The sequence below is a fragment of the Chelonoidis abingdonii genome, chromosome 1, assembly GCF_003597395.2.
Source record: "Chelonoidis abingdonii isolate Lonesome George chromosome 1, CheloAbing_2.0, whole genome shotgun sequence".
NCBI lineage: Eukaryota > Metazoa > Chordata > Testudines > Testudinidae > Chelonoidis > Chelonoidis abingdonii.
The window spans coordinates 1,270,318-1,297,674 of NC_133769.1; the positions used below are offsets into that span (position 1 = coordinate 1,270,318).

At 43.6% G+C, this 27,357-nt stretch overlaps 1 protein-coding gene across 6 annotated transcripts in view; it reads left to right on the plus strand.

Moving 5' to 3' along the window:
* The first annotated feature begins 751 nt into the window (after positions 1–751).
* The window catches only part of NRF1 (nuclear respiratory factor 1), a 126,207-nt gene continuing 99,601 nt past the window's right edge, over positions 752–27,357 (plus strand). The window contains exon 1 of one of the 6 annotated variants that reach the window (XM_032780939.2): positions 752–928. The gene's annotated coding sequence lies outside the window, so the exon portion shown is untranslated. Of the gene's footprint in view, positions 929–16,186; positions 16,206–27,357 lie in introns of those variants that run through there. The other 5 variants (XM_032780938.2, XM_075063540.1, XM_075063559.1 and 2 more) reach the window with 5 other exon arrangements.

The following is a 27,357-nucleotide window of genomic DNA, read 5'->3' on the forward strand; positions in this document are numbered from 1 at the left end:
AAAATTTTGTGACCCTGTCCTTCCCACCACAGCACCCAATAGCCCATACTCTTCACTACTGGGCCCTCTCTGTCCTGCCACAACACCCACTGGCCTGTTCCCCTCCTCCATCCCAGCATCCAATGGTCAATACCCATCTATCACAGCACCCAATGGCCCACACCTGTCTATCACAGCACCCAATGGCCCATACTTCTCTATCACAGCACCCAATGGCCCGTACCCATCTATCACAGCACCCAATGGCCCGTACCCGTCTATCACAGCACCAATGGCCCACACCGGTCTATCACAGCACCCAATGGCACGTACCCATCTATCACAGCACCCAATGGCCCGTACCCGTCTATCACAGCACCCAAAAGGCCTCGTAACTCCGCTATCCCACACCCATGGGTCCAAGCTCTCACAGCCAGGCTCTGTTCTGCCCTTCGTCCCGCGAGCAAACCTGAGTCAAGCCTGACACCACGGTCTCTTCGTTTTACGTAACGTCCGTGGCCTTTGATGGAAAGCCCAAATGGCCGCAGCCTTCCCGCATCAACGTGGGTTTGAGCTCGCCTAAGATGGCGCTATTCCCCCTTGTCTGACGGCGCAGCCCCGACTCCCAACATGGGCGCCCGGCGCCCCCTTATTTCTCCCCTCACGCAGCCCCGACCCGCCAAGACTGCGCTGGTGCGCGCTCCCCATCCTCCCAGTGCGCCCCGGGCCGGGCCCCTCACTCATGGGGCGGCGCCGCCAGCCCGTGACCGGTACACGCTCCTCGCGCCCTGCTTGCTGCTGGAGCGGGGCCGCGCTCGTCGACTCTGCTCTTTGGCCATTAGCGGCGGCGTCAGGGCGAGCCCGCCGTTGTCCCGCTCGGCTCCCTCCCCGGCCGCCGCCTGCCAGCGGCTCCGGCGGCAGGTCCTCGCTGCAGCGCAGCCGCTCTGAGGTGAGGTCTACCGGCCATCTGCCCAGCTCCTCCAGCCCCGGCGCAGCCGCAGGCACGCGGGGCCCCTCGCTGCCGGCCCGCCAAGCCCCCCTCCGGCCCCGCGGTGCTCTTGCCTCGGCACTCCCCGCCCGGCCAATCCACCTCGGGGAAGGCGCCGCGCTAGGCCGGAGCTGGGAGGGGCGGGGGGTAGGACCCCCTGTCCCTGGGGTGTCTCCCCTGGCTTTCGGCTGTGGGGGAGGGGGGCTGCGGGAAGCACAGGCGGACCCCCCCCCCCACCCCGGGCCCCGGGGGTGACCTGGGCGCTGCAGCCGGGAGGCGAGGGAACGGGGGGTGGGGTCTGCCCGTTCTCCGGTGCAGAGGGCTGCTTGCCCACACTGCGGGGAGCGGGTTCCCTGCCTGTGACCCCTTCTATCCGGGGTGGGGAGAGGGCCCGATCTGCCTCCCCTCTGGGGGGCAGGATCCCTCCCTGTGACCCCTTCTATCCGGGGTGGGGAGAGGGCCTGTTCTGCCTCCTCTCTGGGGGGAAGGATCCTGCCTGTGACCCCTTCTATCCACTGGTGGGGAGAGGGCCCGATCTGCCTCCCCTCTGGGGGGCAGGATCCCTCCCTGTGACCCCATCTATCCAGTGGTGGGGGGAGGGCCTGATCTGCTGCCCCTCTGGGGGGAAGGATCCTGCCTGTGACCCCTTTCTATCCACTGGTGGGGAGAGGGCCCGATCTGCCGCCCCTCTGGGGGGAAGGATCCTGCCTGTGACCCCTTCTATCCAGGGGTGGGGAAAGGGCCCAATCTGCCACCCCTCTGGGGGGAGGGATCCTGCCTGTGACCCCCTTCTATCCAGGGTGGGGAGAGGGCCTGATCTACCTCCCCTCTGGGGGACAGGATCCTTCCCTGTGACCCCTTCTATCCAGGGGTGGGGAGAGGGCCCGATCTGCCACCCCTCTGGGGGGAAGGATCCTCCCTGTGACCCCCTTCTATCCAGGGTGGGGAGAGGGCCTGATCTACCGCCCCTCTGGGGGAAAGGATCCTGCCTGTGACCCCCTTCTGTCCAGGGGTGGGAGAGGGCCCAATCTGTTGCCCCTCTGGGGGACAGGATCCTGCCTGTGACCCCCTTCTATCCAGGGGTGGGGAGAGGGCCCGATCTGCGACCCTTCTGGGGGGCAGGATCCCTGCCTGTGACCCCTTCTATCCGGGGTGAGGAGAGGGCCCAATCTGTTGCCCCTCTGGGGGACAGGATCCTGCCTGTGACCCCCTTCTATCCAGGGGTGGGGAGATGGCCTGATCTGCCACCCCTCTGGGGACAGAATCCCTGCCTGTGATCCCCTTCTGTCCAGGGGTTGGGAGAGGGCCCAATCTGCCATCCCTCTGGGGGGCTGGATCCCTGCCTGTGACCCCCTTCTGTCCAGTGGTAGGGAGAGGGCCTGATCTGCCTCCCCTCTGGGGAGCAGGATCCTTGTCTGATCCCCTCCCTCTCATCCAGGAATGGGGAGATGGCCCAATCTGCTGCCCGTCTGGGGAGCAGGATCCCTGCCTGTGACCCCCCTCTTGTATCCAGGGATGGGGAAAGGGGCTGATCTGATACCCTTCTGGGAAGCAGGATCCTTGCCTGACTCCCCCCCACCCCTCACTCACCTATCCAGGGTTGGGGAAAGGGCCTGATCTGCCACCCTTCTGGGGAGTAGATTCATTGCCTGACCCCTTTTCTCCTATCCAGGGATGGGGAAAAGGGCTGCTCGCCAACCCCTCTGGGGAACAGGATCCCTGCCTGGCCCCCCAGTTCAGGGATGGGGAAAAGAAAGGGAGTTGTTCCGCTTTCCCATGGGATGTGGCTGACATCCCTGCCAATCCAAGGGAGAGGGCTGGAAGGTGTCTCTCCTCTTTGCCCCCAAGGGAGAAGGGTGCTTTCCCTCATCACCACTCCCAATCCAGGGGAAAGGGGAAGGAGTGAGTCTGGAGGGATTTACTCCTTCATCCCAGAAGTGAGCTTGGTTGCTGGCATTAGGGAGCGAGTGGAGGACTTATGCCCCTGGCTTGTAACCCCTGCTTTTAACGTGAGGTGACACCTGAAGGATCTTTCTTTTCCCCCCCATCTTGAGCAAGTTCTGTGGTTCTTTGGAGTGAACCATGGGGACAGGTCTGGGCTCTTACTCCTCCCTTTCTAAGGAATGGAGAAAGGATGAGTGGGTTCAGAAGCAGCCAAAAGCAAAAGCATGTGTTGCATGAACTGCACGAGTGGGTATTGCACCCGTGTGACAGGAGGCAGGAGCCCCAATGCACTCAGGAAGAGGGGCTGATAGCGGGTAATGCAGCTGCCCTTACACATGAGGAGGGTGTGTTTGTCTTTTGCATTCAGTGTCATGTCATGCTCCCCCCTTCCCCCCCCGCCCAGTGTCTGACATTGGCTCCTGCAGTAATCTGTTTGCTCCTCAGGAGGTAGGTCTAGTCCTTTCCCACTTTTGGAAGTTAGGAAGGCGGTTCCAGTAACTCAGGTTTTCCTTTCGTAAAGAGGGTGCATATGAGTATTTTGTGGCCAAGATCTTGTTTTGAAGCCACTCTATGGTTTGTGGGACAAAATACAGTCTAAATCATTCAACCAGAATTTTCTTGTATAACATATTCAAAGGGGGATTTAAGTGTTTAGTTACAAGACAAGAGTATTGGACTCGAAAGGCTTTATTCATGCATTACAACTACTGGTAATTTCACTTTCAGTATGTAGGAAGATCCACCTTTGGACATACTAATCTTGTATTCTCCCTTGCTCCTTGTTTCACTCATTGTGGCCTCCATATCAATTCTTGCCTACTGACTCTAATTTACTGGGGGAGTGCTTATGGTTCTTTTATTTTTCATTTTAATACAGCCGTCTTATTGCTGTTCCAACCAGAATTGTCTTATCACTTCTGCCAGGTTTTCAGTTCAGTGAGAATATTTTAGGTATTCTGGTGACTGCAATCATGTGTGTTTTTAATGGTTTCCTTATACAAAACATTTGTTATCTGACCTCATGGCTGATTGTGTTCACCTTTACATCAGATGTAACTTCAGCTTGTGCACTAATTCATCAACATACTGCTCCAGCATTATAGTGGCTCATTTTTAAAAACCTTTACATTCATTTTTAAAGGCCTGATTCTGGGAAATAATTCCTTTGAAGTCTAGATGTAATTCATCACCTGAATACACTAGAACTTTACATTTAACCCAGCGCAGGGTTGGGAATTAAAACTAACCAACCAATCAAAAATAAAAGAAAGAAAAGGGTTTACAGTGATGCTCCCAAGTCAGGAAACACCAAATTATATTTGCCCTCAAACCTCAACACTGTGGGTGTGCGTTGTGGAGTAGTCTCCAATTATGTAATCACATACTATTTCCCATATAACCATACTTTTTCCCACAAGTTTAGCTACATGTAGTGTCTTTTAGTGATGTAAACCACTTTTTATGCCATATATACAATATGTGCAGTGCATAAGGCAAGAGCTCCTATGGACTCCGTCCTCTCTATACATCCATCATGAATAAGTCAAGACAAGGAGAGCCCTGCCTCACTTATTGTATGTTAACATGTGCATCAGGCTGTGTAGCTTCATATATTGGAATAATGTTTGCATTTTATGAAATATTGTATGGCCTGTCGCACTCTTACAAGATACACAGAGAACGAGGCAGGGTTCCAGTTAAACACTGTTCATTTGCTACGGATGTTTTGTAAACATTTGACTGTATATAACTTATGCATGCATGTACTCTGTATACCAGACTTTGCTTGGAGTGTTGCATGAGTGTTTAAAATATTGCTACTCTGCAAAATCAAAACCAGTCTTCAAGTGAACATCCAAAGGCACATCTCATGAAGGAAGTGTCCACACAGTGTCACTCAGGAAAGTTAAGATCATAGGATATCAAGGTTGGAAGGGACCTCAAGAGGTCATCTAGTCGAACCCCCTGTTCAAAGCAGGACCAATCCCCAAATCCCTAAATGGGCCCCTCAAGGATGAACTCACAACCTTGGGTTTAGTGCTCAAACCACTGAGCTGTTCCCCTTGTTAGATGTGTGAAAGTGAAAGTACAAGCACATTATTAACCCACTATGTGGATGCTCGCATTCAGATGTAAAGTGGCCTCATGCCAGGTCTACACAAGGAGTGCTTTGCTAGCATAGCTGTCCTTTTATACCAATAAAGTGCTCCCAATGTGGATGCAGCTTTTGTCCTTCCATTGCTGTAGTGTGTGTCTACACAATGAGGTTGCAGCATCATGGCTGCGGTGCTGTAGCTATGTTGCTGTAACTCCCATAGTTATTTTGTCTATAGTTATTTGAGTCAAGTATTTGTTGCAGCTTACTCATCTTTCCTGTGGTGAACTTCATTAGCTGTTCAGTAAATAGCAGTTACACATATTTGCTTAAAATTAGACGTTACAGTAAATTGCATAGCAATATAAGCAGTGAGAGGCTTTTAGCCATACCAGGTTAATTTACTCTCCATAACATGAGCTCATGTTGCTTCCAGAGCTGTGTTGCTGTATTATATTCTTTTCTGCAAATTTTGGGTGAAATTCATTCCACTGTGGAGGGCCTGCTCAAAGCCCTATGAACTACTTAAAGCCCTCTGTATTAAGAACTTAAGTGGTACATAGACCCTTCTACACTTCACTGGGATACGTTTCACCCTCTAATATTTCTTTTGGACGATTTCTGTTTTTTAAAGTAAATATTCCGCATCTGGAATATTGTGTCCAGTTTTGGGCACCACACTACAAAAAGGACGTGGAACAATTGGAGAGAGTCCAGCGGAGGGCAACAAAAATGATTAGAGGACTGGAGCACATGACTTATGAAGAGAGACTGAAGGAACTGGGCTTATTTAGCCTGCAGAAGAGAAGACTAAGGGGGGATTTGATAGCAACCTTCAACTACTTGAAGGGATGCTCCAAGGAGGAGGGAGCTAGGCTGTTCTCAGTGGTGACGGAGGACAGAACAAGGAGCAATGGTTTGAAGTTGCAGTTGCGGAAGTCGAGGCTGGATATTAGAAAAAACTTTCTGACTAGGAGAGTGGTGAAGTATTGGAATGGGTTACCTAGGGAGGTGGTAGAATCTCCATCTTTAGAGCTATTTAAAGTCCGGCTAGACCGCACCCTGGCTGGGATTATTTAGGGAAAATGGTCCTGCCTTTAGCAGGGGGTTGGACTAGATGACCTCATGAGGTCCCTTCCAACCTTTTGATTCTATGATTCTATGAACAAATGAGGAACATGTGCTTATATTTTAAAATTAAACGTTACTCATGCCCTTGGACACAACCACTTATTACTTCTACAATATCAGTTTAAGTGCATTTAAAGTTCCAAAACCCACTATAAAGTTCAAATGCTTATCTTACCTTGCGTGTCTGCCATTTTCTTTGTGGTCTGTAAACATATGTATGCTAATACTCTTAACAGTGAGTTCCTCTTCATCTTGAACGCATTAAAACAAACCCATGCATATCATAGCAATATCTTATAGCATTCAGTAAATGACAGTTTACAAGTTTTAAGTACTGTAGTAACATTCAGTTAAGGGAAAATAACTAAAGATTTTGATAGACATTCAGATTTAAGAACTGTTGTGAAATTGAATTAGTCCTCATGAATATTACGTATTTAAGTCTTCATCTGTTTCAGTTTCCAAATGACTTTTTCCATCTCTTCCATTAAGACTTCAGTGTCTCAGTCACAGAAGATGGGTATTTTGATTGTAACTTTCCTTGAATATTTTAGGAGTAGGATCTTAAACTTGCAGTCCTTTTTTTTTTTTTTTGTTATGGACATGTATGGTTTTCCACCTGTGTTCTAGAGCATAGGTTTGAAAATAAAATAATGTTTTCCTGCTTAATGTTTCCTTTTGAGTCTGATCTCCTTCTGGTGTCTCAGATCAGCCATGAGAATGCGACTAAGGTTTCCAGTTCTTGATTTTTTGAGAGGGATTTTGTAGGACTTTTTTAATGTCTTGCTTACAACTGTTTCTTCTTCACTCTTCCCAACTATCCAAATTACTGCCCTGTCCATGCTTTTTCTGCACTTTGGAACAATAATCCACCAGTGAAATAAGTAAATTCTCTCTCCTGCTTCTGAAAGTTAAATCTACGCTATTTTGAGATGCCCAAATAAATCTTTAAGGTGCCACCAGACTCCTTGTTTATTTTGAAATGGGATCTTCAGCTAGTCACCTCCTGGACTAGTCTTTCTTTATCTATGACTCCTGTGGGAATTCTGCACTACTGCACAATGCAGAATTTTGCAGAAATTAACATGTGCAGAATTCCTCCCCACCCCGCTCCCAGAAATGGGCTGCAGTGTTCCTAGCTGCCAGTAGGGGCTGAGGGACCAGGCAGAGCCCAGCCTGCACATAGAAGACACAGCCGGTGAGAGTGGGAGAGAGCTGGGGGGTTCCTGGCAGCTGCAGTTCCCAGCTAGCCCTCAGGCAGGGAGAAGGTTGCTTGCAAAAACTGTCCAAATTTGGGACTGAGCATCAAGCTGTTGCTTCCTCTCGATCCCTAGGCTTTGAGGGGGAGGGCATGCGGATAGGGTGACCAGACAGCAAATGTGAAAAATTGGGACCGGGCAGGGGGTAATAGGAGCCTATATAAGAAAAATACCCAAAAATCAGGATTGTCCCTATAAAATTGGGACATCTGGTTACCCTACATGTGGGTGGGTATCTGGGCTGGGGGGGCCCACAGCTGGACTCTGGGGAAGAAAGGGGATTTGGGTGTATTCGCTGGGGGAGGTGGTTCTGTGGGTGTCTGGCCCCCTGGCTGGGCTCTGGGGTCGGGGTAAGGAGGCAGAGAACCAGGAACTGGATTATCATAGGCAGGGCTTTGGAGCAGAGCCCGGAGCTGGAGCGCGGAGCAGCTCCGGAGCAGCGGAGCTGCAGGTTTTTGCCTGGAGCTGGAGCGGAGCCATAGCATAGCTCCAAAGCCCTGATCATAGGGGTTTCTTTAATTCTCCTCCTGCTGGAATTTTTGTGTGTCTGTATTGTTACAGACATACTTGTTGACAGATATTTTGAAATAAATTTACCAAATTAATTGAAACTGGCATGATTATGTAATATTATTTTGACAAAATTTTCAGAATTGTACAGAACAAATTTTTTGGCACAGGATTTTTAAAAATGTTAATTTTTTGGTGCAGAATGCTCCCAGGAGTAATCTGTACATGTACTGGGCCAAGAACACTTAAAAGTGAAATATAAATAACTACATAATAGCCCATAGTTTTTTTTATAAAGGATCTAGTTTTCTGTAAACCTGACCAGTTTTCCTGCCATGGAGCAGCCTTTTGTCAAATTTTGAGAAGTATCTCTTGCTTTGCAGACTTTATATGAGCTTGGAACAAGGATTATATTTTTGCTACAGCATCCAGGTCAATGGGAGTGGAAAGAGCGGGGTTCCAATTCAGATTTGGTCTCTGGTCATTCCTGTAATACAAATAAAATAGGGTTGTCAATTAATCGCAGTTAACTCATGTGATTAACTCAAAAAAAAATTAACTGAAGTTAAAAAAAATATTTGTGATTCATTGCATGGTTAAACAATAGAATAGCAATTGAAATTTATTAAACCTTTTTGGATGTCTTTGTACATTCTCAAATATTGATTTCTATTACAACACAGAATACAAAGTATACAGTGCTCACTTTATTTTATTATTTTTATTACAAATATTTGCACTGTAAAAATGATAAATAGTATTTTTCAGTTCACCTCATACAATACTGTAGTGCAATCTCTTTATCGTGAAAGTGTAACTTACAAATGTAGATTTTTTTTTTTGGTTACATAACCCCTCAAAAATAAAACAATTTAAAACTTTAGAGACTACAAGTCTACTCAGTCCTACTTCTTGTTCAGCCAGTGGCTAAGACAAACAAGTTTGTTTACGTTTACGGGAGATACTGCTGACTGCTTCTTATTTACAGTGTTACCTGAAAGTGAGAACAGGGCATTCGCATGGCACTTTTGTAGCCAGAGTTGCAAGGTATGTACGTGCCAAGTATGTTAAATATTCATATGACCCTTTATGCTTTGGCTACCATTCCAGAGGACATGCTTCTGCTTGTTAAAAAAAACTGTTAATTAAATTTGTTACTGAACTCCTTGGGGGAGAACTATATGTCTCCTGTTCCATTTTACCTGCGTTGTGCCATATATTTCATGTTATAGGAGTCTCAGATGATGACCCAGCACATGTTCGTTTTAAGAACACTTTCACAGCAGATTTGACAAAACGCAAAGAGGGTACCAATGTGAGATTTTTAAGGATAGATACAACATTCGACCCAAGGTTTAAGACTCTGAAGCTTCCTCCAAAATCTGAGAGTGACGAGGTGTGGAGGATGCTTTCAGAAGTCTTAAAAGAGCAACACTCCGATGTGGAAACTACAGAACCCAAACCACCAAAAAACAAAAATCAACCTTCTGCTGGTGACATCTGACTCATGATGATGAAAATGAACATGCATTAGTCTGCTCTGCTTTGGATCATTATAGAGCAGAACCTGTCATTAGCATGGACACGTGTTCTGGAATGGTGGTTGAACCATGAGGGGACATATGAATCTTTAGCACATCTGGCACGTAAATATATTTCAACGCTGGTTACGACAGTGCCATGTGAACGCCTGTGCTGACTTTCAGATGACATTGTAAACAAGACGTGGGCAGCATTATCTCTTGCAAATTATAACCAAACTTGTTTGTCTGAGCGACTGGCTGAAGTAGGACTGATGGACTTGAAGGTTCTAAAGTTTTACATTGTTTTATTTTTGAACGCAGTTATTTTTTGTACATAATTCTACATTTGTAAGTTCAACTTTCATGATAAAGAGATTGCACTACAGTACTTGTATGAGATGAATTGAAATATACTATTTCTTTTGTTTTTTACAGTGCAAATATTTATAATAAAAAATAAATACAAAATGAGCACTGTACACTTTGTATTCTGTGTGTAATTGAAATCAATATATTTGAAAATGTAGAAGACATCCAAAAATAATTAAATAAATGGTATTCCATTATTGTTTAACAGTGTGATTAATTGCGATTAATTTTTTTAATTGCTTGACAATCCTAAAATAAAATTTCCTCCATACAAGTAAGGTCTGAAAACGTGGAGATGTGTTCCAGGAGGACATCTGCTGTGTACGATTGAAAAGTCCAACTTTTCCTATTTATTTTCTTTCCAATTTTCATACCTGGTCCCTTTCTTAGGAGTAGATCTGCCTTCAGTGGGCAGTGGAGTATGTTTCTGTGTACTGAAATGTAAAAACAGGTGTATCCTTGGTAAGGGCCAGAGACTCTGTTGAGGTGCATTCTGCTGTGCTAGGCTCTAAGGCTTCTTCCTCATCAAAATGGTTTTAGATTATTGATCTACCTTTTGCTTCTAGGGATCATTTTTTAACTTCACTTGCTGCATGTGACTAGTGTATGAAGAGCAAGAAACTGATTTACTGCCAAGTTAAGAATTGATGGTATAGAGACTTGGATTGTACAGTTTTTTGATTGTGGTTGCATAACTCAACAGATGTCAGTTCCGTTAACTAATTTAGAAATATATATGTACTAATTTACATTCTACCTTGCAGCTTAAATGAATGAATAAAATACAGTTGAATCCAAAAGGGAAACTTATTCCCTCCCACTGTCTTGCATAATCATCTCATTAAAGTAATCAAACTCTATTATGATTTCTAGGGCTTGCAAAACTTCCCCAGTGCCTACTAACCTGGGTCAAAACATTTGCAAAGCCACGTACCCAAATTATGCACATTTAATTATGCACATTGCAACATCTTTATATGGGAATGGAGCATAAATCGGTTCTGCTCCTCATAAATTAATTTTTGTCTTCTCTTTGTTTTTGCCAGCTCCTCTACTGCCCCTGCTGCCTTCTTGGGCATACAGGAGGTTTTCTGTGCAGCAACCCCTCCTCTTAAAGGAGGTGTAGCTCCAGAATTAATAAGAGTTTGTCTATATGAGAGCAGACATGAATATTAATCTGAATAAACTGAAGTTATTAATTTAAAGTGGATTAGTTTAATCACATTTAACCCCTGTGTGGACACACTCATTCAGAATTGAAGTGGCCTTAATTCAGTGTAGTTTATTCAGCAGGTTTAACTAATCAACTTTAAAAAGTAATTTGGATTAACTTTCCTGAGTGTCTCCATGTAGACAAGCTGGAAGACGAGTCTCTTCCATGAGGATTTTACGGTCCCCTCTTGTGATGTTTGTAAGACTATGTCCTTATAATAGGAAACGTTTATTTTGAGTGGTTTTTTGGGGGGACAGAGATAACGTGTGAAAGGTTAGGTATACAATATGAGTTTTATTTGCCGCTGCAGTTTGTGTCCCAGTAATTCCAGCACACCAAATATATGGTCATACTTCACAGAGACACTAATGTTTAGTGAGAGCCTTATATGTATTTCAGTATACTTAAACCAACTAAAGCCTCAATTGGGTAATTACTTAAGGTGAGTTCGAACTGTACATCATCATGGTCTGATTGGGTTAATGCCAAATGTTCTCCAGGAGTACAGTAAGTTTCAACTCTGGTGGAATACCACTCCTTAAACTCACATTTGAACTGGATCCCCGCACAAGCAGAGAGCTGAAATATAATCATGCATCACGAGAAAAATGTTAGCAGCCATATGGTTGGTCAGCTGTACATTATTTTTAACCATGCCTCATCTTTTTAACAAATAACTTCAGTAGCTTAAAATCTGGTATCATCTATGCGTAGGTTAAATGTTTCATAGTCCAACATTAAATAATATGCTATCACAGTAGAAGCGTAATCCAGTTTACAAAAAATCACTTATCAGAGGGGTAGCTGTGTTAGTCTGGATCTTTAAAAAGCGACAGAGTCCTGTGGCACCTTATAGACTAACAGACGTTTTGGAGCATAAGCTGTAGTGGGTGAATACCCACTTGGTCAGATGCATGAAAAAAATCACTGTATCGGTACTTTCTACATCCAGTACTCTTATAGCTTGAAATTCTTCTGCTTCTGGCCCTAGTCATCTTGAGTTGCAATGAAAATTTCTGCCTCTTTTGAAGACTTGCAGACAGAAGTGTTACCAGCAAATGCCAGGGTACAAAGCTGTGAACTTGAGAGGCATTAGGTTGCCCATTATATCTGGTTCCCTGTCTAGAGAGGTGAGAAGTAGCTTGTAACCTCCCTTCTCAAGATCTTTGAGGGTGTTTAGCATTCTTTGGAGCGGAGCAAGTAGGGTTATTGCTCCCAAGATACAGAAAATCGTCTGATGGATACCTGACCTTCTCACCCTCCCCAAATTCAGAGACAGTGGGGAAGAAGCTCCTGTTAGTTATTGCTGTTGCTGGACTGAGCATTACAGTTATTTGTAATCTCAGATTCCCCAGTCTGTGCATGCAATAACTGTAGGAAAAAGGGGGTTCTCATGTTTTGGGGAGAGACTGTAAAAAAGGAAATTTTTTGTCCTGTCCCTGGTTATGGTAAATAGCTATCTGAAATTATTCTGAGACACTTATGGGATACAATTCCTCCTCTAAATCATTTTTGCTTTTTCACTTGTTGTAGAGACACATCTGGTAGATTTAACACTGAAATCCCCCCATTTATGAAACTGATTTAAATTCATTGCTTATTTTGCAGATGGTGTCAGTTGAGTGGGATCCTGGCCTACTGTGTGTGTTCACTGCTTTAGAAGCCTATGTGCATTCTTTTCTGTCCTCCACAGTCATAGTCTATGGATTTACCTATTTTTAAGGAAAGCATTTTTGAGAACATTGTCTTATTTTCCATCCCTCACTCCTGAAAAATATAGCAGTGGTTTCTTCTCCCCTCCCCAGTGCTTCTCCCTGCCCCAGTGCAAATCTTTTCGTACTAGGTGTACTGCTATAGCTACATCATTCTTCCAGGTGCTCCTACTTTGTCCTGTTATCTTAGTATTCATCTTCCACGCTTATGCCTGGAACAATTACTCACTAGTTGCCCTTGTCTAGTGTTGGGGCTTTTCTGCACGCAAGTTGTACCACTTTACCGCTGGTATTACTGGTATAGTTAAAGTGGTACAATTCCCCCTAATTTGGATACAGTTATACTGGTGTAAAGATGCTTATTTCTATACAGTAAGGGGAATAAACTATACCAGTATAAAGCAACTTCATAGCAGTGTAACTTTGTCCAGACTAGGGATTGTAGCTGTATCTTTTTTTAAAATCACATCCCTAATTGAAATAGTTATATGGTACAAAATCTACGTGTGGACTAGGCCTAGGATTTAAAGATATAAAATTAACATACGTTTATGACATTCTGGGGTGCAATCCAGACCAGTGAGGGGTTGTCACCGCCTGCCCTACAACCTGGCATGCCTCACAATGCTTTGCTTCTGTGGGTCCCAACATGGGCTCCTCACAAACAGCATCCATGGGGGTCCATGTGTAGCCACAGTCCTGACCCGGCAATTCTGATCACAGCAGCCTTGGTTAACACTTGCAGGGTGATCCCAAAGCACTCCCAGTCTCAGATCTTTCTCCAAAAATGTGTGTGTAGCACTGTCCAGCCCTTTCCTGTTCAGTTGATATATTAGATTCATTGTCCCTCTATGGGGATCAAGAAACAGCAGCTTAGACCCTACAGTTACCCACACTGTTCACAACACTGGATTAGTTTAAAGAGTAAAACAAGTTTATTTAACTACAAAGAAAGAGGTTTTAAGTGAGTACAAATATTAAGGAATGAGAGTCAGAAAAGGCTACAAGGCAAATAAAGATAAAACACATCCTAGTACTAAATTTAACAAACTAGACTTGGTTCAAGGTGAAATTCTTACCACAGGTTTTCAGTGGCACTGCTGACCAAGTTTCAGGTCAGGATCTGCTCCCAAGATCCAACAGCTGTTTCTTTTGTCGAACTCTGGGTGGTTTTGCACCTCACTTTTATAGTTCAGTCACCCTTTGAAATGCATTTTCCTGAGAGTAACCCCTAAAGTTCTTTCCAGCGGAGAGCAAGGAGACATGGAGTCTGGTGGGGGGAAAAGGCGTTAAGCTGTTGTTTGCTACCTGTGTATGTTGAAAGGTAGACTTCCTTTTTCTTCCCCCTCTCACTGTCTGCAGACTGTGTGTACAGCTTATATGCAGATTTAGGTCTAAACACGTCCCTTTGTTTAAAACAGGCCTGCTTGACCAGTTCTACCTAATTAGGGCTTAGTGAGTTGGAACATAATTCAGGGGGGGATTTCATAACTTCACACACACTGTTGCTGCATACGTTTCATCCTGGTAGTATTGACCACTGAGTTGTTAGTTTTTAAATGATACCTAACAAGGCATGTTTTGTACAATGATTATTACGGTGGTGTGTAGGGTGTGAATATAGGGCTGCATTCAGCTAGTACATATAGGGCACACTGCCTTTAACTTGCACTAAAACGGTTTTGTTAATGCATAGAGGGGAGCTTAGACTTTAATTCAACCAGTTTAGCACGTGTTAAAGGCAGTGTGCTTGATGTACACTAGACCAGGGGTTGGCAGCCTTTCAGAAGTGGGGTGCCAAGTCTTCATTTGTTCACTCTAATTTAAGGTTTCGCGCGCCAGCAATACATTTTAACGTTTTAGAAGCTCTCTTTCTATAAGTCTATAATATATAAGAAAACTATTGTTGTATGTAAAATAAATAAGGTTTTTAAAATGTTTAAGAAGCTTCATTTAAAATTAAATTAAAATGCAGAGCCCTCTGGACTGGTGGCCAGGACCCCAGCAGTGTGAGTGCCACTGAAAATCAGCCTGCGTGCCATGTTTGGCACACTTGCCATAGGTTGCCTACCCTTGCACTAGACTTTTAGATAATTCATGCTAACTGCACACCTTTAAATGCTAGTTTAGACCGGAGTGTTCTGAGTTGCCATCCCCTCCTTCAAATCCCTTCTTAAAACACACTTTCATTATGCCTTTTGGTGGTAGTCCAGCATAACTGCTAATCTTCTCTATATAAAAGAGGATTAAAAACATGAACATTTGCACCTTAATTCACCTGGCTATGGCTGCACTCTGTGTTTTAGACTAATCCTGTTGGGGAAAGGACTGTGCCTTTGTACTGTGCCAAGAGTGCTCTCAGTGATCAGTACATAACAGATCTCTCAGCAGTGGTGTTTATTGGGTTAGCAATTCTTTAAAGACCACTTTGTGTTTTAATTAAAACTATATAAACTAGAAATGACTCTTAACTTGATTCAAATTGTTAGAATGACTGACTGAAGGATACATAGTTCAGAGCAAAATTGGAATAGATGCATGATTCTTTTTCAAAAATGTAAAAAGTAAAGAATTCTGTATTCTCCTAGAAAAAGCATCACCTCTGAGTAAAGTGCTTGTTTTACCTTAATGCGTCAGACTGTGTTATAAAAGTTTTTAAAGCTAATGTGTGTTTTCTCACCAATGTGTCTAATGGTCTAGGCCAGTGGTTCCCAAACTTTTCAGCATTACGCTCCCTTTTAAATTTTTGAGAAACCCTTATGCCCCCTACCTCTCCTTTACCATCATCCAATCCCCCCGATCCTTATCCCCTGACTGCCCTCCCTCGGAACACCGCCCCCTATCCAATCCCTCCGCTCTCTGTCTCCTGACTTCCCTTGCCCCCAGAACCTCTGCCTCATCCAACCGCTCCCTGTCCCCTGACTGCCCCCCAGGACCTCCTGCCCCTTATCCAACCCCCCTCATTCCCTGCCCCGCTTACCAGGCAGCTCAGAGCAGCAGGACTGGCTTACTGGACAGCTTCGGAGGTGGGTGGGCGCAAGCTGCGCTGCCTGCACAGTGGCGTGGCTGCGGGGGAAGGGGGACAAGATGGGAGGGGCTGGGGGCTCAAAGGCCAGGCAGCCTCGCACCCCCCAGTTTGAGAACCAATGTTCTAGGTCAGTGGTTCCCAAACTTTAACAACCTGTGAACCCCTTTCACTAAAATGTCAAGTCTCATGAACCTCCTAAAAATGAATATTTCCAGCGATTTTCTCCTTTACCTGAGTATAAATTATAAAAGCAGTGATCTTGGAAATATAAAATTTGTTTTTAGGACATGCTTATTACACTCTATTTATTATTAATTATTTATCATTACAGTATTTTTATTACATTATGAAAATGACAACACTCTTCAAAGATCTTACTTTCGTTGCTTGTATCATTTTGATCACTTGGATCCTATGTTTCATCAAGGAGTATCAGATGTGAAACAGCATGAAGGTATTTAAGAAGCCAACTCAAAGAGTTCTTCCTACACAAGCATTCAGGTCTTGAGCAGTCCGGCGAACAACACGCGTTGCAACAAAGCTTAAACTTGTTCTTCATAATTATTTTAAAAACAACACTAGCTGCCTATTTAATTTTAATAACAGCAAAAAATATCCACCTCCCCTTTCCATTTCTTATAAGGAGTCTTGAAGTTTAAATCTCCTCAGTGTGATAGATATGCTTACTTTGATCTGCTTAGCTCTTGGAAGTCCAGGGGCTCCGGGCTGTTGGGCCCGTGCTCCCCAGGGTCACTAGGGACAACTCTGGCCGCCATTAGGGAATTTTTTCTCAAGAACCCCCTGTAACATTATATGAACCCCAATTTGGGAACCACTGGTCTAGGCGTATAGATGGCAGACTGGCCCATAAATGTATAACATGAAACTTGCAGGTTTGTGAAAGAAATGCATGAATATTGAATGGGAATTCCAGCCTGTGGTTGAGGATTTTACAGTGTAGTTTAATGTCAAATTTTGGATTACACCTCTATAGATTATTGTTTGAAGTTTGGAAAAAGGAGGTTCTTCACATCTGCAATCTTCCTCCCTCAATTTTTCTTGCTCTTACGCCATCATCCTTCTAGTCAAGGCTGACGACTGGATGGGATTTCCTTTGGAGCCAGTCAGGACCATTTATTCTGTTACTACAGGGAACCATGAATGTGTATATTTTTCAAATGGCTCAGCATACTTCTTGTTGCACCACTCCTAGTCACTGCTGACCCACGGAAGAGAGAGACCAGAATTCTCATAGGAGGAGTTTGGCATGACTATGTGGAGTACCACAAGGAGGTCATCTCCATGCATACTGCAGCGGGAGAAGATTCTGTTAGCGTAGAAGTTGTCATATATTCATGATTCGCACATGAGCTTTCTGCCACGACTTTTTTGTTAAAACTGAGAGGCTAAACTACAAAATAATTGCTCGCAAATTGCATATGTGTTATGAAATAAACATAAGATCAAGTTTTCTATTGCTGGCTTTTAAAAATTCAGTTGAAAGTCCAGCAATAGATGATAGTAATCTACAGCTGAGTTTATCTAATGATTTTGTGTAGAATCATATTGGTTTCCTCTCAAGATTGTGATCCCGTTGTTTAGTATGAAATGTTTATGCTGCCTCCGCTTGTGCTGCTACACAGAACTTTGATGGAAAATTTTAAGGTGAAAGATTGCGTTCTTTGGAATTTTATCCCTTCTTGGACCTGTTTGTTTAGGGTTTGGATACATGGGGAAATTTACAGGCATAATTATACTGCTGTAGTTATACTGGAATAAATTCTGGAATAAGACTATCCATATGGGATGTTTATACTGCTGTAATTATGCTGGTAAATTTCTCTATGTAGACAAGCCCTTATGAAAATTCACATTGTGTGTTAGGTTTTAGATTTGTCTTTAATTAACTTTCAGCAATACTGAAGACTTAAAAAGAACTCCAGCTTGACTAATTGCACTATTTCCTTATTAAGAGACTTATCGCCCTGGATTCTGGGTATATTTTCCATAAGTTAGAATGATGCCAAATACATCTTCCCCAGAGTATGAAACTGTATATACCTTTTGATCCTCCGTAACAGCCAACCCATAATGATTGGCAGACTCCATAAAGGCATCAAGGAGCCCGACTGTTAGAAGATTCCAAAACTTGCACTTGATGGGAAGGATGAACAATATTTATCTTCCATTCTTCCTCTAAACGTGGCCAAATTTGGACTCAGGTGTGTCTGACAGAATTGAATTATTGAGGTGAGTGCTCTCCAGTGAAACCGCCCTTTGCTCTGCTCTCACCAGCGTCGCTCTTCGAACACATAACAAGAGCATGTGTAAATGTACAGTTACAATGAAGCATAGGGAGGGAAGCCTTCTCTGAGATAAGAGATCTAGACCAGTGGCACTTAACCTTTCTGGACTACTGTACCCTTTCAGGACTCTGATTAGTCTTGTATACCCCAAGTTTCACCTCACTTAAAAACTGTTTGCTTACAAAATCAGACATAAAAATACAAAAGTGTAACTGCACACTGTTACACATTTTTACCATATAATTATAAATCAATTTGAATATTGTACTTACATGTCAGTGTACAGTATATAGAGGAGTTTAAACAAGTCATTGTATGAAATTTTAGCTTGTACTGACTTCGCTAGTGCTTTTTAAGTATCCTGTTGCAAAACTAGGCAAATATCTAGATGAGTTCATGCACTCCCTGGAATTCCTCAGTGCACCCCCAGGTCTACGCCAGTGGTCTCCAAACTTTGTTGATCGCACATCCCTATCAGGAAAAATTTTTTGAGTTCTACCATTTTTGCCACCACAAGCAAAAAAAAACAAACAAAACTGCCCAGACTCCCACCCAAAGTGCCAAAGTGCAAACAAACAAACAAGCCACCCGAACTGCCGAAGCGACGCTCCTCCTGCCACGCACTCCGAAGGATCCTCTTGCGCACCTCCTGGTGTGCACTCACCTCAGTTTGGAGACCACTGATCTAGACCATGTACATCTTCATAGATCCCAACCCAGGCCCTCAGATTTCCCAGCCAGTGTGGAATCTAGAGTTCAGTTGTAATATCCTCTCATCAGTATAATGTACCTAAAAGATGGGTAGCTGCCTTTTGCACCACCTGAAACTTCCAGGTGACCTTCACGACTAGCCGTAGGTAGAGCATGGTGCGATAGTGTAGCTTTCATGTAACGCAGATAACTGACCATTCCGCTGCTTCTGACAAACACTCTCTCATGGCCTGTCCAAGATGAAAGGTGTTTCTTGCTACTATTGCTATTTGAGGGTAGAGGAGGGTATAGCGAGAATACTAATTGTGAGAGCTGCTCTGAAAAGCAGGCAAGTACCCTCTGGTGAGGGCAGCTGCAATCTTTTTTGAGTTCTTCAAAGAATGGGGAAGCACTATATCATTCTGATCTGCTAAATCTTAAGCTACATGGCTTTCATTCATGAGATGTTAGCCCCATTCATGGTTCTGCCAGGGCCTTATGAGAGGCTAAGGTAGAGCTGAGCATCTTTTGGCATATTGATGGCATACTTCATATTTTTCACGGTTTTCTCCAGTAGCTTCACAAAGATGTTGAAGAAGAAGCAGCCTGTAGTGACCAAGCCCTGTGGCACTCGCTAAAGAAGGAGTAAGAGCACTTAACATTACATTGCAAATACACTGAGACCTGTTTCAGAAACCTGCTTTGTAATAAGAGGCTGATCTGTACTTAAAGCCATTGGAAGGCCACAAAAAATAATTTAGCAGTCAACTGTGGATGGGTACAGCTGAAACCCTGCAGCCTGCTGTCCAGCAGCCAAGTCAGATGCCTGCTGCCCACAGGACTGTTCTACAAAAATCCCCATGGTTAGCTCACCACAACAGCATGTGTAAACAAAATGCCAGTGTGATATTCAGTGCTTAATGCAAAGCAAACATGACTGTTTACTGTGTGGGGTTGGACGCCTGGAGGGGATATTAAACTCCAGATGCTGTTGACGTCACAAACAGGATAAGAAACGGAAGAGGTGTTCCCTACTTGGTAGAAAAGCTCAATGAAAACATGTTCCATACTTGGGCAGTTGAAGTCAAAACTACAAGAAGCATGAAAAAGCTGAATGAAAAACGGAATCTGTTGCAGGCGTCCTGCTGCCAGGAATGTGTGCTTCGGGCCAGAAGATTCCACCAATTAACTCTACACTGAACTTCTGTGTGAAGTCAAAATTGTCCTTGCCAATTACCTACTCATTAATAACCCAGGGAACAAATAGATAAAGGATTTGGGAGGGAACAGCCACATGACTATTCTCTTTAAGCAAATTAAGAAATCTGCCAACAGAGTTATGAGAAGAAATGTGTAAAAGTGGCCCACTCTCCTATGCTAGGCCACTACATTAACTTCATTTTTAAAAGGGAACATGATGCACGCACTGTGCCAGTCAAACAACCACAATGTGCCTAACGTTGCCTTCCTCAGGGTCCTGTCTTGTTTCACGTCATTAGATCGTATATTATAGGCTCTGTACTGAAGGGGTCTTCACAAAGTGTGTCAAATTGGTTGGTAGCCTGCAGGACTCTCAGTGACAGCCACAAAATTCATGTCAACTAACCAGAAGACTGTGCCACATCTTACTAAGCAAACCTGGGCTGTGTCACAGAGATCCTTGCCTTTGTGAACTCCAGCCTAGACTATTGCAATGTACTAGCTATGGCATCCCCAACACTTACTTTGTTTTTCAAAGCTTCAGTTAGTGCAGAATGCAGCATCGTGCCTCTTCAGTAGCACTAGCGGCTGAGAGCGTGTCTTTAGTGGCTTCCCATAGAACATTATAGGGCCAAATTTAAGGTCTCTTAATTTTCAGGGCTCGAATGGACTTGATCCTGCAATTCATAGATCCCAAGGTCAGAAGGGACCATTGCACTCATCTAGTCTGATCTCCTGTATAACACAGGCCAGAGAACTTTCCCAAAATAATTCCTAGAGCAGAGCTTTTTAGAAGAACATCCAGTCTTGACTGGAGAATCCACCACGACCCTGTAGAGTGTTCCAACGGTTAATTACTCTCACCGTTAAGAATTTATGCCTTATTTCCAGTCTGGTTTTGTCTAGCTTTAATATCCAGCCATTAAACTGTCTTCTGTCTAAGTAAAAAGTAGGATAGTGAGTTGGGTATTAAGTTTCCTCGCCCTCTATTCTCATTGCTGGGAGAGGAAGATAGTGGCTAGGCAGCTGACTCTGTCTTAAGTAGGTTCAGAGGAAGAGGAATGGGAGTCCAAGATGGCTTCTGAATGGCCAACTAATCATTGGTATTGCACTTGCTTAAGGCAGATCTTGATAGGGTGCTTACAATTGTTAATCCTGCAGAGGATCCTGTGGCACCTTATAGACTAACAGACGTTTTGGAGCATGAGCTTTCGTGGGTGAATACCCACTTCGTCAGATGTTAATTGTTAATCCTCTTTCTCTCCACTCCATATGATTTGTAAAGCCTAGTATTCCATTTTAAAGTATGGTAGAAATGAACGTGTCTTTCATGGAATGTTGCCGTTTGGCCACCAAACACTGCCGCTCGTGTTCATGGAGTCCCTGCCTGTCTCTCATACTTACTGTGTGAGTCCTGTTGAACATCACTCCCTTGCGTCTGATTGGATGTTTGTTTCAATCCGTCCAATGATTTTGTTTGGGAAAGGGCTGGCTGTAGCTGGTTGAACAATCTGAATTACAAATGGCCTCCCGCCTCAACAGTGGCTATCAATGACTTATTAGTTGGATCTTTTTATAGGATTATTATATGCCTCACAAAAAATTATTTAGTAACTGATAGAAAACACTGGAGACCACTACAAGATAGTAGCTGAACTTTTCCCTTAACTATTGTGTTTTTGCCATATTTGTGACTCAGCCTTGATTCTGAATGCAAAAGCTTCCTTCTGTCTCATTTTTGTAAAACATAAATCTCCTACTTCTGCTTATGTGGGAAGAAGATATTGTGCACTGATCTGATGGTGAAGCAGTGCTCGTTTCTAGAAAACAAGACTTATAAAAAAAAAAAAAAAAGCTTCTTGGCATACACGTTACTACCGAAATATAACTAATCATTCAAAGGCATATTTCATCCCTCTGAATATTTTTCTGAAATGTCCAAGTCTGTTATAATTAAAAACGAGGGTCTGGTTATGTAACTCGAAGGCAAGAAGAGGATTTTTAGTTAATATTTTGGCAGGGTGACAGAGCAAAGCCTGCACTGTCATATTTTATCACTCTTCATTGCTCATTTCTGCCTACCACTTCAAAGTCAGAGTGCACACCTGCATTCCCCAGGCTTCTGGTCTCTATCCAATGTCTGCTTTCTTTAGAGGGATATGGAGCAGATGTGTCAGGAGTGTGCTCTCAGGGTGTGCACACACACACAGTGGGTTTGAGCATGAATTGTCTAAATGATCATCTCTCGACTCTTTTTTTCTCTATTCTAATTCAGTTTTCATTCATAAAATGATCATTAATTAAAGGAATCTTCTGAAGGGGTAGACCAAAAAGTTAGCTTTTATTTAAAAAAAAATAATAATAATATAATAATTATAATGAACCAGTCTGAGTGAAATTCCTCAAGAAAATTTAGATGATGGAAAGTAAATTGATTTCAAGTTTTCATCTCTAATAATCCTCTTGATGGGCAAAAAAGTGTGTGGTGTCAAGGTCAATTACAGCAGGCTAGCACACATTTTTGTAGCACTGGGCGAGCCCAGGCTCCTTTTATATATTTTGATGAGCAGTGAAATAGTTAACAATGTGGACATTTCAAGTGTCACCGTTGGCATTTGAGTTAGCACCCACTGAAGTGACGGGGCAGTGCACATTTGAGAACTATTGCTTCAAGCTCTCTCTGCAAATTCAAACAGACATTACTCAATTACATTCCCATTTTTGGAGATTTTCTTGCCTGCATAATAGAGACTTTTGTGTAATGAAAGCTGATGCTGTAGAGAATAGTTCTCCTGCAAATAGTATGGGAAATGAGAAAAATTCAGTTGAGACCACAGGTATATGTATCTAAGGCCTGTCTATATTACAGGGACTATAGCATCTTTGTATGTTATAACTAGGACTGTCAAGTGAGTAAAAAAATTAATCGCGATTAATCGCACTGTTAAGCAATAATAGAATACCATTTATTTAAATATTTTGGATGTTTTCCATGTTTTCAGATGTTGATTTCAATTATAACACAGAATACAAAGTGTACAGTGCTTACTTTGTATTTATTTTTGATTACAAATATTTGCACTATAAAAAAACAAGAAATAGTATTTTTCAATTCCCCTCATACAAGTACTGTAGTGCAATCTCTTTATCATGAAAATTGAACTTACAAATGTAGAATTATGTGCAAAAAAAACCTGCTTGCCAAAAATAAAACAAAGTAAAACTTTAGCGCCTACAAGTCACTTAGTCCTATTTCTTGTTCAGCTAATCCTTCAGCTAATGGATTTTAATACTTACAGAGTAGTTTCTAGCCTCTGTAGTTGTAAAGCTGAAGAAAACTTTTTGAATTTGGCCTGACACAGTGTTTCTTCCACAGATTAGAACAATAATTTTGAGAGGCATAACGTGCCCGGTTCCCTTTCATGGAGTGTTTAACTCTGAAACGTAATGGCAATTTAAATGTCAACCATAATTATCTTGTTTACCATAGTGCTTCTCAAACTTTATATTGTGGTCCATGTCTTAAGGCTGAAATCCTTTCTTGCATTCCTCCCCTTTCAGCATCCTGACCTCACACGCTTCCTACAGCAGCTGAAGTAGTAATAGTTCAGTGGTAAGGAGATGAGGTTGAAATATTCTCAGGGCTTGTCTACCTGGGAAACCCAGTTATACAGGTACAGTTCTGTAGGTCTGTGCCCCACTCCCCTCCCCTGGTTTTGACACTTGTTGCAGTACAAGCATTTTTTGTTTGTTTCCCATAAACCCCTTCCCAAGTGACATAAGCTAAGCAGAAAAAGGTCACTCTTATATTAATAAGAGTGTTCACAGTGGGGCTTATGCCAAATATATCTGTTCACATTCACTCCTTCAATTATACCAAAAAGTTTCGTGTGGTAGGCAAGGCTTCAGTTTAATCCATGTGGTTGTTTGCTCAATTTCCTGTGTTTCCTCCTCCTCGCCTGCAGCCTCAACTCTTACGATCTTTTCAGATTAGTTAGTAGTTTGGTTTTGTCCTCCTGGAGACTTGTTATTTTTCTAGTTCTGGTGTCAATAGCCAATTTGATTGCAGTTGAATTTACATCAAAGAATCTGCTGATTTAGAAAGATATGAAGCAGCTGCACAGGGTGTAGAGAGGGGCTTTGGATGTCAAAATACTTTGTCAAAGACTTTTGGACTGAGCTACAACAACCAGGAAATGTCTTCATAGACATCGTAGTGTTAGGCCATGTCTACACGAGTGATCTTACAGTGCAACAGCTGTACCAATATGGCTGTGCCGCTGTAGGATCACTTGTGTAGCGGCTCTATGCCAACAGGAGAGAGCTTTCCCATCGACATAATAAAATCACCTAAATGAGTGGTGGTAGCTATGTCGGCAGGAGAACATCTACCACCGACACAGTGCTGTGCACATGAGCGCTTATGCCTGCAAAACTTATGTTGCTCAGGGGTATTGTTTTTTTCACATTCCTGGGTGACATAAATTTTGCAGGCATGAGGAGTAGTGTAGACATGGCCTTAGTCTTCCTTGATGTAAAATAGATAGCTGCTTAATTGCAGAGACAGAAACAAACTTGCTGACCGTAGTTTGATGGTTGCCAGCAGAAACTTCTGTCTAATATGTTTGTCCACTAGGAGTGGTTTAATCTGAAGGGCCCCTTCACAAGAATAACCCAATACGTTTGAAAGATACAAATACAATGTTCGTGATCCTCACGATTGCTGGGTTGGAGGTGGAATATTTCCAACAGCTGGGAAATGGGAAAATCTGGGGGATTAGAAGATGCTGCAGATGTTGGGGGAAGAAATTAAATAACAAAACCAAACACAAACATATCCTCCCTCCCTGAAGAAGGGGAAAAAAAGCAGCAACTGCGTGAAACAAAGTTAATTTTCTTTAAAATTGTTCACTTAGACTGCAAATGAGGTTAGTAGTCAGTTTGTTAGAACTTGTCTGTCTGGCTTGAATGAATTTGCCTAAAATAAAATGAAAAGCACATTGTTCTGGAAGCCAGTGTTATAGGCTTTAAAGAGCTCTGTCACCTAAATATTATAATAATAATGTCCAGCTCTGATACAGCACTTTTCATCAATAGATTTCAAAGCACTTTGCAAAGGAGATCAGTACCAGGGTCATTCATATGCAAATGAACTGCTTTATTAGCTGGAGAGAATAGTAGTTTCTCATATGAAATATGTATATGTACATTTAACAAAAGGCAAGAAAAATCAAGAACCAAAAAATCTAATAGACGATCAGTGAGAGTAAGAAACCATAAACTGCTACAAAATATAGATGGGGCTCATCTGGGAGAAATTCGTGAGGGGAGCAAAAGAGTTCTCTTAATGATTCCACTGCTTACACAACCAGTCATTATTTGCGGCTGTCTCAGAAACACCAGATTAAGACCAGGTCTACGNACAAACATATCCTCCCTCCCTGAAGAAGGGGAAAAAAAGCAGCAACTGCGTGAAACAAAGTTAATTTTCTTTAAAATTGTTCACTTAGACTGCAAATGAGGTTAGTAGTCAGTTTGTTAGAACTTGTCTGTCTGGCTTGAATGAATTTGCCTAAAATAAAATGAAAAGCACATTGTTCTGGAAGCCAGTGTTATAGGCTTTAAAGAGCTCTGTCACCTAAATATTATAATAATAATGTCCAGCTCTGATACAGCACTTTTCATCAATAGATTTCAAAGCACTTTGCAAAGGAGATCAGTACCAGGGTCATTCATATGCAAATGAACTGCTTTATTAGCTGGAGAGAATAGTAGTTTCTCATATGAAATATGTATATGTACATTTAACAAAAGGCAAGAAAAATCAAGAACCAAAAAATCTAATAGACGATCAGTGAGAGTAAGAAACCATAAACTGCTACAAAATATAGATGGGGCTCATCTGGGAGAAATTCGTGAGGGGAGCAAAAGAGTTCTCTTAATGATTCCACTGCTTACACAACCAGTCATTATTTGCGGCTGTCTCAGAAACACCAGATTAAGACCAGGTCTACACTACATGTTTTGTTGGCATAGTTATTGTTGGTGAGGGATGCAGGGGAAAAATACCACACTGCCTCACTGAGATAGCTATGCCTGCAAAACCCACCAACAAGGCTGGGCCCAGGATTCCTGGGGAGCTCAACCCCCAACCCTGCTATGGTCACCCAGGACAGGGGCTAGGGTGTCCCCACTCCGGGGTACTCTCTTTGCACTGCGCACCTCCCTGACCCACTGATAACATCATATAATTTAAAGCAAATGCAAGTTATTTAATTAACAATTAATTTTAAAAAAGAATAAGGAAAAATGGGAAAGGTTAAAGGAAAACACATCACCCCGCTCTGTAGCAGGGACCATCACAAACAGTGTCTCTGGACATCAGGGCACTTCACAGTCTGTTCTTTGTAGGTCCCAGGCCTCCTTCTCAGGCCCTGGCTGTGCTGCAGGGACGCTGCGGGTTGGACACTTGCTCTGGCCACATGCCCTCAGGCTCTGGGTGGCAGGACCCTTCTCTCCAGTATCACCCCCGCTCTGTCAGGGTTATGATCCCCCTCCAAGTCTGGCCTGCAGAGCCTCTTGGCTGAGGCGTCTCCCTGTGCTGGGCCCACTGCCCAAGGTCCCCCTCGCTCTCCCGAGCTGCTCACCGCACCCAGCTCCGGATTGCTTCAGCCCCAGCTCCACACTGCCTCAGCACAGCTGCTGCTGCTGCCTTCAGCTCCCTGGGCTGCTTCTCTGGCCTCTCTGACTCCAGTTGCTACAGCTCTGCTCCCAGAGCAGGTCTGCTCTGCAGGCTGCTTCTGTGACTCTCTCTCAGCTCTCACCTGCTTCCTGGGCTGCTTGTCTGGCCCCTCTGGCTCTGGTTGCTGCAGCTCCCTTCCCAGGGCAGGTCTGCTCTTTCTGGGCTGTGCTCTGGCTTTTTGGGCTGCAGCTTTGCTCCCAGCAGCTTAGCTTGGGCCCCTACTCTCTCCTTAGCTCGGCCCCACTCCATCTGACTCAGACAATTACAGCTCACATGGAGGACGAGACCCCCCTGGCCTCCAGACTCCTTGATTAGCCTGCTCGCCCTGTCAGTCAGGCTGATCTGGAGCATTGGCCTCTCCACATTGTTCCTGGAGACTGTCAGTCTCAGCTCCTGATTTCCCATCGACCCCTCCCTTTTTAGTGCTGGGAGCTAGCAACCAAATCCCACACTGAATGTTAGTAAGGGGGCAACAGTCCCCTTACACATGCAATATCTGAAGACTACATTTCCCAATGTGCAATATTTCTTGAGCTTTCGTGGGTGAATGCCCACTTCGTCAGATGCATGTAGTGGAAATGTCCAGGGGCAGGTATATATATGCAGGCAAGCTAGAGATAATAAGGTTAGTTCAATCAAGGAGGATGAGGCCCTGTTCTAGCAGTTAA